Source organism: Crocodylus porosus, unplaced genomic scaffold (assembly GCF_001723895.1).
Source record: "Crocodylus porosus isolate Cpor-Errol unplaced genomic scaffold, CroPor_comp1, whole genome shotgun sequence".
Taxonomy (NCBI): Eukaryota; Metazoa; Chordata; order Crocodylia; family Crocodylidae; genus Crocodylus; species Crocodylus porosus.
The window spans coordinates 2,674,278-2,687,317 of record NW_017728906.1 but is presented as its reverse complement, the minus strand read 5'-3'; the positions used below and the strand labels follow the sequence as shown (position 1 = coordinate 2,687,317).

The window sequence follows — 13,040 nt, the reverse complement described above, 5'->3', positions numbered from 1 at the left end:
ATAGCCGAATCACTGATTCTTTGAATCAGCATCAAATCTTCAGATTTGGATTCGGCCAAATTGAATTGGGGACAGTGATAGAAATCAATTAATCGAATCACCGTCCCCAATTCCGGCCAAATCTGAATCCAAATTGAATACGACCCATTTCACACACTGCTACCAAGTTGCTGTCTCCAATTTCTCAGGCCTGCTTGTCAAAGGGAATTTATAAACCACTTTTCACAGATGAGCCTATGAACTGTACTTCTTCAACCTCCTAGGTACAGAAACTCATGGACTCAGCATAAACATTAGAACTTGACACTACAACCTGCCAGACATCTAACTCCCTAGATACTTCTCCACTTTTACCTGCACTGCTACATCCCCACCTCCAACCTCAGCCTGTCCCACACCCCCTGACACCTCCATTTTCATTTTCACTGACTGGATTTCTTGCCTACATTGCATGCCAGCCTCTGGCTTCTTTACTATTCCTTCCATCCAGGAACAGCGCACACACCAACTGCAGGTGCTTCCTCAGCTTTATCATCCTGAAACCTGGCATCCCAGGCAATTAAGATGAGGTCACCTGGAGTCTCACAACTCCACTGCAACCAGCAAGCCTCAGGCCTGCCAAAGAAGTGCAGATGAAAGCTCAGGACGGAAAGTGAAATGGGGGTGAAGGAGACTGTCATGCTGGTGCTGCTTGTTGTCATGGTGGTAGTGGGGGGGAGGTGGGTTATGGCTAGTGCTCTTGGAGGAGATGCAGACTCAGGAACAGGAAGTGGCACTGCTCCCCTCTCCTTGCTGCCAGTAGAACTGGAGGCCTCATGCCTGTTTGTTGTAGGAAAGAGGCTGAGTCCCATTTGGGCAGGGGACTTACAGCTCTCCCTCTACCCCCTCTTCTGCCCCTCCCTGAAGGCTTTCCAGCTGCCCTTCCAGCACACTTCATAATGTGTTTCATAGTGTGTTTGGTGTGCTGGTAAATCTGTGTGCTCTTCTGTAATGTAAGGTATTTGTGTAATATGTAATATATGTAGATAATTGTATGTCTGTATTTATTACTGTGCTGGCAGTGGTGAGAGCATGGTGGTAGCAGTGGGAGCCCAGCGGCAGTAAATGCGGAGCTCCCGCAGATGCTGCCGGTACTGTTGGCAGCAGGTAGGGGTGGCGAGCACTGTCCAGGGGTTGGTGACCACCCACATGCACCACTGGCAGCATCAGCAGTGGCCAGCGGTAATCAGGGACTCCCCACAGGCTCCACTGGTGGTGTCAGCAGTGAGGTGGTAAGCAGCAATCACCTGCAGGCACCACTGACAGTGTCAGCAGTGCCTTTTTGGTGGGGTGTACCGCCACGCTCAGGAGGTAAGCATGCACCCACATGCACCCCCTATGCATCACCCCTGCTAGCAAGTAGGAAGTGATAGTCTTTCTCTAATGCTACTGAGCTGCTGGAAGACGCAACTTAGTAACTGACCCCAAGGCACAGAGAAAGCTCAGTTCAAACAATGCAGCTTTTTATGCTGTTTTTCCATCCCTCCCCAAGAGCACTGAGATTGGAAGAGACCTCAGGGAAGCATCATAGTCACTGACCAGCTGCACATGTCAGTATCAGAGCAGTCCTTCCCCAGTCTTCCCCCTCCCTCTTCTTAGTTTCTGTTTCCCTACAAGCAAGCCCAACTTCGAAACTTGAAACATTTCAAGTGTCCTCATTTCGTTTCAAGGCTGTTTTGAAGCCTTTTGTTTTGTTTTGATTTCACCATTTCAAGCTCGAAGTGAGTCAAACCAGTATTGAAGTGAAACACCCAGCAAAATTTCACACAGCCCTAATGATCAGTCGGAGGGGCTGACAACCAACTCTGTTGATGAGGAAGATGAGGGCTCTGACTCCACCAATATTCTGTTGCAGGAGGCTTAAGTTTCCCAAGAGAGAACAATATTCTATGCAGAAGACACCACAAGCCTCGTGACCTATGACTTGTAAGTTATGGCAATGGTAGGACACATTGGATTTAAAGATTTGGGTGTTGCACTTTTTTAGTCTGCCGGGTAAGGGGAGACTGCTTGCATCAACCAAATGTTAGTTATGCCCTGCACAGTTCTATGCTGGTGGGTGAGTGAAAGTTAAAAGCACTTGGGGGTAGAAGGTAGGTGTAATTCCCAGGGGGAGGGACAGGGGAACTGGTACAACCCAGTGACAAGGAGTAAATGTTGGAATGATTTAGAATACTTTGGAGGGGAGACCCCGATAACACGGGTGAGTGGGGGTGGGGATCCAGTTCGTAAAGCTTGCATAGGAGGCTTTTAAAAGTATTTTAAAATAAACTAACCCCTCATGAGACCTTTATTTTTCTCTTTTCTATAGCTAACACTAGTACTGTAGCTGTGGTTCCTAGATCCTCAACAGCAATTAACAATGCTGAGCATCAATCTAATTATAGACAAAGGCAACAAAGAACAAAGGAAAACATTTTTGAGCTACTGGTTCAATCATGCTAAATCAGATCTACAAGCACAGACTGAATGGCAGATGACATTAGGGACATCTTTGTTAGGCAACTGAGGCAGGAGGAAGCCAATTCCAATAGTACTGAGAGAAGCACTAAGGAATTCTTAGAATTTGTTAAGAATTTCCAAAAGAATGTTGATCGTAGAGGGTGTAAGGAGACAAGGTTTAGACAGGAACTTTTTAGACTCCTTGATGTTGACAACACTGAGAATAAGCCAGCCCAACCCACGGTGGATTTTGTTCCAAAAGACAGCCAATGCCTCCTCTGTCCTCAAGAAGAGAGTGCCGTTACACTTCAGGGATGAAGGGGAGGAGAATATAGACCATCCCCTCCTCTCCCCACCCCAAGGTGGAGAGGACACCTGGTTCTCATGCTTAAAGCATGAGTGTACCCAAAGCTGAGTGATGTCTGAACAAATTTTTCAGTCCACCAACAGTCATCAGTGCTCATGCTTTTTAATAGTTCTCAAACTTCTTATTAACTTTTATTACTATGTGGTCAATACATGTACCTTTCTCCATTTTCATTACTAAGGTATATATGGCAAAAGAGGATTGATGGGATTCTGCAGTTTTTCCTGTGGTGGTGCAGGTGTGAGGCAATGCTGCTTCGTTTGCTCTCTCCTCATCTTATGAAATCAGATTAGCCTTCTATCTTTCATGTCTCTTTAACATGACATTTTAGTGGGTGGGGGGAGGGGTAGGAATCAAGCAATTTATGGTTAATTGCCTATCTGTTATTAACACTCTTACTGTTGGTTTAACTGTTTTAGTGGTCATTGTGAAACTTTCACTCAAATTCAGTTCACCAAAGGACTTCTTAAAGTGTGCAGAACTGTTTACCTGCAAACAAGGAAAAGTATAAATTTAAACTCAGTTTAAGAGTAAATTTAAACTCTTTTAAACTCAGTTCCATTCATTGTCCAAAGACACTTGGTTACCCCTTGGCAGTGCTGAGGGGTGCAAAGTGTGCATGGCCAGTGCCGTCAAAAAGGTGGGGGTAGGAAGGAGGCAAGAAAGACCTGAGGAACAGGCTTATCAGTGGTTTGGTAGCCAGCCCTGGGGTGGATGCTGTCCAGAGAAAGCTGGACTGGATGCTAGAGGGACCTCAGGGACCAAGGGAACAAAGGTTGGGTGTTTCTTTCAGGAACCATGAAAGGCTGGCTTGCAAATGGTTATGGTAGCCAACCTTGGCAGGGTATATCCCTCAGAGTGATTACCTTTGCCTTGCATCACTAGGAAAACTGTTGAGGTGGGCACAGAAGCACCTAATTCAAAGTCCAAAAGAATTTTTTGGCTGCTGAATAAAGTGTCTTTCTATGCTTGCAGTGATCGCCATGGCCCAAGAAAGCTGGGGTGCATGCTAGGGGGACCTCAGGAACCAGGGCGACAAAGGTGGGGTGTTTGTTTTGTGGCAACATGAGAAACTGGCTTGGTCAATCCTCACCTGCAGCTTGGAGGGGAACCCAGGGACCCCTGAATTGGCATATGGTTAAAGAGAGTGGAAAAGTTTCAGTCCAACAAAAAGTATTTTTAATTAACCTGAATCTTGAATTGCCTGACCCATAAAAATTGCATCATTTCCACCTGGTGTGAAGTGGCCACATTGCATCAAAAACTGCATGGATTTCTGAGTGAACCCAAGCGGCACCTGTTGCAGAACAGAGAAAATGGAGGTTTTGCCTGTGTGCGAGGACACACATTGCAAAACTACCACGCTAAAAATAATCTTGCTGGAACAATTGGCCATGCAAAAATAAAACATGTCAGAAGTGGCTTAATTTACCATGATAAATCAAAATCTACCATGATAAAAATACATCAATGTGTATTTTCACTAAGCTAATGAAATGGCAATTTTGTCACTATTTTGTGACGTATCTAGGCAATGCATGACATGTAGAAGGGCTTACAATTTCTTTTTTTGACAATAAATCACAACTTGCTCCTGCCATGTGTGTAACAGATAGGTAAAGACCATTCAAGTTTTCCATTGAACTTAAGAATTCCTTGTATAATTCTATACAGTTAAAAAAAAGCAAGCTCAGGATTATTAATTAATTAATTAGGTATGAAGAATTGGCAGGCCTAGAGTTGCAGTGAAAACAAAACTCTCACTCAACTGTCCTCTTGAAAACAGAATGAAAGGCAATAATGACTTGCATACCAGCAAATGGCTCTCCAGTTCAAATTTCATGATGCTGTATCTGAGTTATTCCACAAAGCCAACCCATGTTAGCTGATAAATTGAACCATTATCATATTTCAGTAAACATTAATTAAAACTGAGCCTCTCAGGACAATTAGGCTTTTTGAAGAGCTATGCACTGACTAGTACACAGTTGGCCAGAAAGAGGAAGTGAAAATACCCTGAAAATTCAAGTATCATTTAGTCATCTAGTTGCAAGTACCTGTTATCTGCATCCTGGTGCATGCTAGATGACATTATTTTTTCTTTCACTTTGTTATGCATTTCACCTTCATCACATTTCTCATGACACAGGTTAGAAAACAAAGAAATTACTTTCAAATGCTTCAAGGCAGTGCAACTGTATTGCATTCAAGTGACTTGTGTCTGCTTATCCCAGACCAAAATCCTGGGTCCATTAAGGATTCAGGTATTTAACTGTTAAACCTTAAGTTGCTTTGTTACAAAGCATGCTATGCCATATCAAGGAATAAGTACACCCCCCATGCACCAGATAAGTGCTATTTTCTTTACTCAATCATTCACATAGGATTAAAAGATATGAAAGACACCTGCAAAATTATAACAAAATTGAGAGATGCTTACAGCTTTGAAAGCTGTAGGTGGCACACAAATTAATACCAATCATGACCCTCCACCAAAGAGTCAAACAAATGCGGTTGTCTTGTGCTTTAACCACATAAGAAGCATACAAAAGCGTACTAGTTCTGACCACTTACTCCTCAAAAAGTTGATTGGACCTATGAAGTTCTGGTGTTCTAGTGGTTCATTATTTATGGGTCAAAGACACTGGTTAACTGTGTTCCCATACTTTAATACAGTAAAAGCTGCATTATCCGGAACTTCATTAACCAGCATGCTCTATTAACCAGCATGATCAATGCAGCAAAAGTGAAACCAGAAGTGGGACTTCCAGTTTCGCTGAGTCCCACTTCAGGCCGCAGCCTGGGGCAAAGCAGCCTGTGCGAGGCTCCCCTCCCTGTCCCCCAGCACACTGATGCACCAGACGCAGCATATCTCAGGTAACCAGCATATTTGGTTATCCAGCACCCCCTATTCCCCATGGGTGCCAGATAACAGAGCTTTTGTGGTATATAAACTGAACAGTAAAAAGTAATGGCATCCAAATTTGTAGATTATAATAACCTGAAGAGGTCTGTGGCTGCATCTACACATGCATGTTAAGGCATAACAACAAACTCTGGTGCAGTTTACGTGAGAGTTGATTGTTCCCAGGCACTGCATTTACATGTGCACCCAGGACCATGGCACACTGAGCCAGGCTGGACCAGCCTCGGCTTGCAGGCGGCCCCAGGGGATCAACCTGCCAGCCCAGAACTGCTCCTTCCTGGCCCAGCATGCTGCAGAGGGGCTGGCTGGGGCACAAGGGTGCTGTAGTGTGGGGTTAGTGGGGCCCTGCACTGAAGCACCTGCATGCCCCAGCCAGCTGGTTCAGAGTCTACACGTGCATTACTGCACATGACAAAACTCAGCAGCAGGATAGTACTTGTATTTACAAGTATTAACCTGCTGTGGAGTTTATTAGTTTCCTGCAGACTAATTGGTCTGCATGTGTAGATACTAAGATGTTTACTGTGGATCTTATTAGGCAACTCCACAGTAAATGTCCTGTGTAGTGAGGCTTGAACCTTTAGTCAAGTATCCCAACCAAACACTGCTCCATCACAGGCTATGCCTACCTGATAGCCAGAGTTAAAACAAACTGTAAAGAGAACCTAGGACAAGTTCTTGACCACTAAGAAGACTAGCAGAAGATATAAGTGGAAATTAGTTACCTGCTCATATTTTTAGCCCTCACTATTGCTAGCTTTTAGTGGTTTGCAGTTATTTGACATAGTGTTAATCTAGAACTTACAATGCACACATGAACTTGTTCATTTGAACATGTTAATGCATTTTCAATACTTTCTCCATTGTTATGATTTTTCTATTAGAAGCCTACTTTAGTTTCATGTTGGGAAATACATTCATGGACTAGTTACAGGAGTTCAAGGAAAAAAGACAGTCAGATATGTCAACCTTTTACCCCTCCTGCAATATTGTAAGGGTACTATTTTTAGCTCCTCTTAGATTTCCCATTAAACTCTGCTTGACAACATCAGTTGGTACAGGATGTCTCATCAAGTGCTGGGTAGTTAACAACCCAGATGAAGTCAAGTCTCATGTATCATGTGAAATTTTTCCTTTGATACCACTCTCATTTTTTTAAATGAAAAATTTTGACTGAAAATCCAAAATTGTGCCCGTCAGCACTTCTTTACTTCTCAACTGACCATTTGATAAACAACGATCATCTGGTATTTTGGGCTACTCACCCCAAATAGATTAATTTTAGCTCCTCTTGAAACATTTTATGTCCACTAGTGGCCAGTGTCTATGGAGCACTGGGCATTGTTAGTATTTAACTCATGCTCCAGGGCAGCACCTTAACACTTTATAGCTAACTGCAGCTATGGCTTCTTTTCCTGCCGCTTCCTCATCTCCCCCAACACATAACCTAGTATCATGTGAATGCATGAATTTAAATTCAGTGCTGGAGACCAATGCCAAACCAAAACTTCAGCAAGGCAGAGAAGGGGGTTCTGCAGCTATGCAATCTGCCTGTTTAGCAAATCTGGGGAGATTAGGCCATTTCTGTAGATTCTTTTCTTCTTTAAGCACTGGACTGGAGCTTTTTGTTGGGGCTCAGATTTTCATTGCAACACTAAGCCATCCATAAAGGTTGAAAGCACTAAGTGCCAGTTTCTATTCCAGCTCACAGGCACATAAGTTCAATTCTATTCTACCCTGCCAGAGTTCCTAAAAACAGTTAATGCAAAAGGTGGGTCCCCCTCCTTCTCACTGGTCTTGTAACTCAACATTAAGGTTAAGGTTATGGTGCATTACAGAAGTAGATGCAGCAATGGATTTTCATGGAGTTGAATAAGGTAAAATAGACTTGCACTTGGGCACCAAGTCCACTTAGATGCTCATGAAGCAGAATACAATTTGGCCCAAGTGTCTGAAAAACAACCTTAATGAAAATCTACTGCCTTAATCAAAGGTTTGCATTTCACTCCACCCCACAGCAAATTTGTACCAGTCTTTCCACATCAGTCTAAACCAAACACTTTCCCAAATTATTTACCTTCCAGAAAAGAGCCAGGTTAGAAGCTGCATATTAGAACTGGTTGTTAACTAACGTTTACATTTATTTTCATGTATTCATCTTAGCTTTGTAAATGAATACATCCTCTCTTAATAGACTCAGTGCTGAATACTGAGCAAGCACTCTTCCAATTGTATCAGTATACCTCTAGGAATTTATGGGAGAGCTGAAGATAAAATTAGATGCTTTGAGTATTCAGCTGTCTAAGTGACCTTAGAAGTTGGCAATATTAAGTTTTTATAACAGGGCTAGTTTCTTAGAATCAGTAAGAATGGACAACTGAGGCAGAAGCAGCTTGGTAGTTATATTTGACTGACATCTTATAGTATTAAGAAATTATTAAGCTGAAGGAATAATAAAAATGAGCATGAAGAAGGGAAAAGTAAAACTGTGATTAACAATATGGGAACGTGAATACACATAATAAGCTTGTCAAACAGTAATTAAGGGGACACATACTAAGACATCATCACACATATCTTTACTTAGTTTCTTACCTCTGTATCTCTTAACTGGAATAGATCCTATCTTTTGTTTCCCCTATAAAATTATTCTGCAATCAAACCGATCTCACTGCTATTACACCATTGCCACCCAGTAGTCTTCCTTCCTAGATGACTTCCTGAAAATATATCAAAGTTGATATTAGTCATAAGATTTTAAACAGTTTTCTTAGAAAATTATTTTTAAAAAAACAGGGCTTTAGGAAACATCAAGATGTCATCTAGTCCAACTCTCACTCAAGGCAGGATCACCCCATCTAAAACACTCTCATCCAAGTATGAGCTAACATAATCCTAAAAGCTTCCACGGATAGAGATTCTGCCACTTCCCTAGGTCACCTGCTCCAGTACTTCACAGCCCTCATAGTTAAAAGGTTCTTCTGAAAATCAACCTAAAGCAACCTAGTTCCAGTTAAAGGCCTGTATTTCCTGCCTTGTCCTCTATAGTCACACAGAATATTCTATCACATTCCTTTTATAAAACTACCCTTCATTCTGTTAATAAAACACAGTATGCTTTTGCTTTTTTATAACAATAACATACTGTTGACTCATTCAACTGATGTTCCACTGTAACCTCCTGAAAACTGTGTCTTAAGTCTAAACGTTGTAACTTGGAACCAATTTTCTCATAAGAAATAATGTTATAAATGGGGGATTGGTTCCTGAACCAAGGCCCAATACCCTGTTTTTACCAAAAAATACCCCAGAATTTTGTACTCGATCAATTATAAATGAGTAATACAGCTACATTAATGTATTCATATTGTAAATAGCAATCATATTGATGTGGAAAGACTTCTTTGAGGTGACTTTGGTGGACTTTTTGAAGGGCTCTTGGTTGAACTTTTGGAAGGGTTCTTGGCTGGAGTCTTCTCAGGAGTCTTGGCTGCAGGTTTTTCTGGAGTCTTGGCTGCTTTCTTAAAGAAAGAGTCCAAGGAACTTTGAACAGATGCTTTCCAGGGAAGTGAGCAACACAGTGAACTTGTTCACTGGTGTGGTGTTGCATCGGATCAAGTGTTGTAAAGTCAAAACTGATGTAATAAAGTTGAAACAGGGTGTCAATTTATAAACGTTGTAAGTGCAAAATGTTGTAACTCAAAATGTTGTAAGTCGAGAACCGTCTGTATCATCTAGTCAGTCACTACCCAAGGTGTAGTTATACATGCAACTATTGTCCTAACTGCAAGACTTTGCACTCATTGAATTTTGTTCTAGTAATTACCATGGTAATTTTATATCTCGATTCTATCCTCCAGATTTTCCGCAGCTCCAGCAAGGTTGGCCTCATCTTCAAATTTGCGTGGTATACACTCATCCCACTCCAGAAATCATTATGGAAAATACTGAACAGTACCAGATCTAGGACAGATCCTCAGGGAACACCACTTAATATCTTCTCCTGGCCAGAAGTCAAGCCACTGATAAATACTCTTTGTAGAGTGGTTGAATATCATGCTCTGTCACTTTATAGCAGTTTCATTTATACAGCACCACATTTGCTCACCAACAAGAATGTTATAAAAGGCATTTTTGAAGGCACTGCCAAAATAGAAACATATCACATCTATTGCTATCTCCTCCCTGTGCTTCATAATCTTTCAGGGTATCAGGGTTAGATTTACTGGTCTACAATTACCACACACATACTTGTTTACTGCCAGAAATAACCAATATACTGCTTAACAACCAGCATGCCTATTCCAGGATATACCCTTCCTTTTTTGCCTCTGTTGCTTGCAAAGATGTGAAGGTATACTATGAGGTGTAATCAAAGTAATTAACCTTTAACAGCCTTCCCTTCAGGTTCATATTGGTTTAAGGTGAGAGCATGAGACTGTACAAGTACTAAAAACCTAATCTAGTTTAGTAACAAATAATATTTTAAATTATCTATGGCTGCATGTTAAGCAAGCCTAAAAATTCAAGCCCAGAAGACAATTGACTTTTTTCCTCCAGGATTAGGTGAAAAAGGTCAGACATTTCTATGATTAACATGTATTCTGTCAATTTCATTACAGCAAGTAAAAATCAAGATTTACAGCTAGGTCCTGCCCAGAATCAATACTCAGTGCCCTTATGGAATCTTTTTAAATATATTTTCTCACAAGGAAATCCAGCAGTATTAGATTAGATTATAAAATTGAGCATCACGAAAATATGGCTGATTCATTCAGAACCAAACAAGCTCAAATGATGTCCAGAAAATACCTAAAAGAGTTTAAAAAACGAAACCTTTCAATTTTAGATATAATAATTACTTTGCTTCTCAGCAGAACATTTCTTAGACATCAGCGTATTTCAGATGGGTGAGTGGCAATTTTTAACCCTCTAAGCATGTATTCCACTCCACAGGTTACTACCCAAATGTATCACAGCCCAGTGACTTCTAGTTCTACATTCATGCATGGTAGTTGAGATTTCCTCACATTTTTAATCGATTTACAGGGTCTTTATCTGCTTCAGTACATAGTTGTCTTATTTTATTTTAAAACTATTAGTAGCTATTGGGATTCTACTACTTGATTTGCAATACTGCTGCAAATTAACCAGTTTTCTTTTTAGCCTGAGTGTCTTGTTTATTCTAACACCTTATTTTGGTGCAGAAGTCTCTGAGTATAGTCTAAAATTTAGTCTATGCTCTTGCCTCGACAAACATGTGGAAGAACACAACAAAGTATTTGACGCCAAGATTTTGTTTTAAATTATGTCTCAATATTTCTTTTCAGAAACCTACCTAGAAGGTGTTCATGAAAAGTTCTTAAATGATTTTACTTTTCTTATAGAGCCAAGAATCCCCATTTAAAGACTACCTCAACTAGAAAAGGAACCACTCACTTGTCTATATCATAATTTAAGTTGTATACGGTATGAGAGATATAGTAGGATGTTGAAGAAATTGAGTAGTCAGGACCAAACCTGAAACTGGTGCTGTCTTTGAAACTTTTGTTTTGTGATTTGCAAGCCAAACTTGCTTGGCTAATGGCCGGGAAAAGACTGCAGCTGTCAAGCATGCTCAGTGTAGTCTACCACCACCCACTTCCTCAAGCATTCTTTCAATTTTGGGGAAGCTAACCAGGCCCCAATAAGAAAGTATATTGCCTCTGTGGAAATTGCAGGCATAGACACTGAATTCTAGAATTAAATCTTGACAAAAGCAACTGGAATTAGAGGTTAAATTTAAGGGAAGTTACACAGTCTAGTTTTAACTTTATAGAGAACTAAAAGGAATCAAAACAGTACAAGAAATGACCTGAAGCATGAAGTCACGGAAAGCCCATAAAGGCAAAAAAAGCAACAAATCGATCTGCATACAGAAGCAAACAAGCCAAACCAAGAACATTTATTAAGACAAAATACATGCTGCTGGTTACACAACATGTGTGAGGTTTGCCATCACTAGGGAACATGGGTGACTGGCGCCACCTTAGTCAGGGGGGCACATGCCCCCCCGAAACTGACCCTGCCAACTGAGAGGGAATCCCCCCGTGGCCAATCCCGTGATGGCAGATCGCTGAGGCCGACTGCTGCAGCTACTTCCGGGAGTGGCTGTGACCATTCTGGGAGTGGCTGGGGTGATCTGGCTGCTTCTGGGAATGGCTGCAGCAATCGGCCAGTACTTTCAGGGGTGGCACCAGCACTCCCACCTGCTCCCATTGCCTAAGCAGCGAGCAGTCAGTCAGGGGGTGCACTGGCGCTCTCAGGGGGTGCACATGCACCCCCATGCACCTCATATGCATCACCACTGCTAGGGAAATGTGTATAGCACAGAGAAAAGGAGTGAGAACAATACCATATATTACACACGTTCTTTTTAGCAAAACAATTTGGCAATACTCTTGAAAGAAAATCTGCTATTAATTTTATGACAGACAAGTGCACATGCCAATGTGGTATCAGAAAGTTTTAACTGTGCTAAGAGAAAAACCACAAGCAATAAGAATTAAAGGCATACAATTATCATTTAAAGTGGTAAGTATCATAATAAAAGGATACATAAATTCAGCATATGGGTAAACCACCAGGAGGGGTTAGTTATCAAGCAAGTAAGTACTCGTTAGGGGAATTAAGTCAAACCCCATTCTCAAACAAGAAGGGATTGGAGGGACAGGGTATCAAAGAAAAGTTTGAAGAAGTCTTTCAAGATATAGGGAAGCTTTCAGTAAACCTTTGATTTTCCAAACAGATTTGGAATCCTGGACATTTCACTGTAGGAACTGCAAAACCAAGTTACTCATCTGTTAGGTACAGTACTCTGCCGAAGGGTAGGTTTTGGAGACTGTTGTCTATATACTTATGTAATACCCACACACATTGGGTTGCATATTATAGTTTCATAGTTGGTAGGGTCAGAAGGGACCTGAGCAGATCAACAAGTCTGACCCCCTGCCATGGGCATGAAAGAATGCTGGGTCAAACGACCCTGGCAAGGTGTCTATCTAGCCTCCTTTTGAAGACCCCCAGGGTAGGAGCCACTACCACTTCCCTTGGAAGTTGGTTCCAGATCCTAGCTGCCCTGACTGTGAAGTAGTGCCTCCTGATATGTGGTCTGAATCTACTCTCCATCAACTTATGGCCATTATTCCTTGTTACTCCTAGTAGTGCTTGGGGGAACAGGGACTCTCCCATTGCCTGCTTGTCTCCCTTGGCCAGTTTATAGATGGC

At 41.7% G+C, this 13,040-nt stretch overlaps 1 long non-coding RNA gene across 1 annotated transcript; it reads left to right on the top strand.

Moving 5' to 3' along the window:
• Window positions 1-1,748: 1,748 nt before the first annotated feature.
• LOC109305606 lies at window positions 1,749-11,839 on the top strand. The gene is made up of 3 exons (XR_002099649.1): window positions 1,749-1,951; window positions 5,060-5,065; window positions 11,162-11,839. It is a non-coding gene; the product is annotated as an uncharacterized LOC109305606 (long non-coding RNA).
• The last annotated feature ends 1,201 nt before the right edge of the window (window positions 11,840-13,040 follow it).